We start from the raw sequence: 3,319 nt of genomic DNA on the forward strand, positions 1-3,319 counted from the left end.
CAAGCTTCAAAACACATGTATATTGATATGCGGGTGCTTAAGCCCTTAACAAACTTACACGGGTGATCGATATTCTTATCTTAGACGAACAACCCTACAATAGTAAACACATATCCTATATATAGACCACCAACTAGGCCCAAAACAAACTAAAGCCCACCGAGATCAAATGATCTCGGTTTGCATATATTTGCCCAACTAAGCCCAACACTACAAAGCATAAACCATAATCTTTGACACAGCAGAAACTCATTTCTCCCATCAAGCTCATCCCGAATTTCGTCTGCATCATATTCTCGAATTCCTTACATAAACCGTTGTTCGTAGAAAAAAAATGATATCATCAACGTATATCTAGATAAGGAGAATATCGTCTTTCACCGTCTTGTAGAAAAGAGTACAATCCACAATCCCTCGTTTGAATCTGCTATCCATAAGATGGTCAGCCAACGTACTGTACCAAGTTCTCGGGGCTGATAAAGAGCCTTGTTTAATCAGTAAACACGCTCGGGATAATCTAGATCTTCAAAATCAGGAGGCTGCTTCACATACACCTCTTCATGAATTTCGCCATTCAAGAATGCACTCTTCACGTCCATTTGGTACACCTTGAAATTCTTAAAAGCTGCATTGATAAGAATATTTGTATAGCTTTGAGTTGCGCAACTAGAGCATACACCTCGTTGTAATTACCCCACTATCTCGCTTATTACACAATTGCCCCATGTCATCCATCTTTTATTATTTTATATTGTTAAAATGGAACCTTATCTCCGTGTGAAATATCGATCTTGAGAGAAAATTTTAACCTTATGCTTTTTTTTCTTTTATTATTTTTGTGTGGGTCACATCTAATCATGTTAAGTATATAAAAATGAAAATACATCTGAAATACATGGTATTAGATAAAGATTGTGTCTGATAGGTGGGGTCCACGTAAGATTTATGTTTAATTGAACATAAACATATCGCAAAGCTACTGAAGATTTGTGTGAAGTTTAAAGTGGACAACTATATCTGTAATCATCATTGGATTATATGCATAATAATGTCAAAATTGAAGTGTTGCTTAGAACGTTACCAGTAAATATGATCCAACGCTGCGATCTTTCTCACAAAAATATGTACTGTTTATCATATTTTGATTTTATGTTGATTTCACTATTTTGAAAAATTACAAAAAGATTTTCAGTGTGTTTTGATATAAACTTTGAAAAGTTAAAAACATTTTAGGTGTGTTTTAGCTTAAAATTTTTAAAATTCGAAAAGATTTTATTTCTAATTTATTTTCAATTTCCGAGCCATGAGAATTTAAAATTGATAAAATCTTAGATTTTACCATCTTGTTCAAAGTTTTACCCATGATTTTAAGTTAGTATTTATTGAGTTTTACTTCAAAATCTTGGTTTTGAAGGGTAAGTTATTGATTTTACAGGTTAAATGGGTAAATTCCATTCATTCGCCATTATTGGTCTTCACTCGCTATGTGTTTACAGCGAATGGAACGTATTCACTAGTTAACTCTAGCGAATGGGCTTCATTCGTATAGTAACTCATATGCTTCTGCTTCATACGCTAAACTAGTGGGAATGAGCACATATTCTTCATATTGGTTAGCGAATGGATGGTCACTCGTTAGATTCTTAACGAATGCCCATTGATTTTCTTGGAGTGTGTTCCAAGCTTGTGTAGCTTATAAATACAATAATACAACAAATGACATTTCATTCCTCTTCATTACTGTAGCCTCAAAACTCCCTCACACATACCGTCACTTTGCAAAAATTTTCTTAAATCGAATTTGATTGTTTAGGTTGATATTTTCATCATCGTTGATCATCTAAGAGGGAGTACCTCATCTGTATTGATGATTTAGTTGGTTTTCTGGACTGATTTGAACATGTTTTAACAATAAACCCTTGTTAGACTTAAAAGTGATAAATTAACATTCAAAACCTATATTAAAATGTAATAAAAATGCATATGGTTGTTATCGATAATGTATTGATCACTTTGTACCAGGTTTCGATGTTAATGATTCAAGTTTGAGCTTAACTGGAATTCAAATTTGCATGATTGACTTTCTGGATTGTTTAATTTTGACTTTGACCGTTTGTCAATTAACCCATTTGTTATGAGTGTCATTCGTGTCCATTCGTTATGTTTTGATATTCATTCGTTGAAATTATAACGAATGAACTCCGTTCGTTATGTCTTTTAATGAATGAACTTCATTCGTTAGTTTTACTAGCGAATGAGGCTCATACTCAAGTTTATATAGCGAATGTAACCCGAATGGATGGATTTGTAGCGAATGAGGTTATACCACTCGTTATAAATTAAGTGTTGCAACGAATGAGGGCAATTTGGTCATTTTCAAGAATATTTTAAGTCTTAACATGCTCGTTTTTACATATAATGGCCGAGGAAGAACAGATTAATGTTCCAGAGAGTGAATAAGAGCATCCTGTCATTCATGAAGCTCAAGTTGTAAAAGAACAACAAATCGAGCAACCTGTTGCTAATCCTAAACAAGAACATGAAGAAAAGCAACTTGGTGCTTGTTGGGTAGCTGATAAAAAGCATAATATCGTTGCTTTTCTAGGGAAAACTTCTTTGGTCAGGCTATGTTTGGAGACGTGATTAACTTTTACGTCGATCAAGGATTTATAGAGCCATATCCACCAATCTCCCGGTATACTATAGTATCATTCGACCGTTTTGGGAGATGACTCAATATGTTCATGGAGAAAATCACATCATTGCTGAAGTTCAAGGAAAGAAGGTCATTATCACTGTTCAGGTTATTCATAAAGTATTGGGTTTTGGTGATAATCATAATGACGTGTACGAGTTTGACAAGGAGTTGATCAAAGGGCTATTTAGGATATTGAAGTACAATGGGAACCTTAATGCCTCTCAGAACAAAAAGGCACACCTCTACTAGCAATACAAGTATTTGCTTCATGTGTTAATCTGTTGCTTAGGTGGATGTAGAAGAGGTTTTAATCAGTGCATAATCATGATACAGTCTACTATGGTGGCTTTGGTGCTAAACAAGCTATTTAATTTCTCAAAAATGGTGTTTTATCACTTGAAGGAGAATTGTACCACGAAGACACACAAGTTCCTCATGTACCTAAGATTCCTTCAAATGCGTATTGATCATCTAGAGCCAAGCTTACTAAGAATCCAGAGATTACAACTGTCTTATACAACTAGATCATAAGAATGAAGACAAAATGAGAAAAATCATGGTTTATAGAAGTCAGACTGAGCTGACATGGCCAAAGTATAAAAGATTGATTGGGCATTTGGA

The sequence above is a fragment of the Bidens hawaiensis genome, unplaced genomic scaffold (genome assembly GCF_021521415.1).
Source record: "Bidens hawaiensis isolate Kalapana, Puna unplaced genomic scaffold, B.hawaiensis_p1.1 tig00040606_1, whole genome shotgun sequence".
Classification (NCBI taxonomy): domain Eukaryota; kingdom Viridiplantae; phylum Streptophyta; class Magnoliopsida; order Asterales; family Asteraceae; genus Bidens; species Bidens hawaiensis.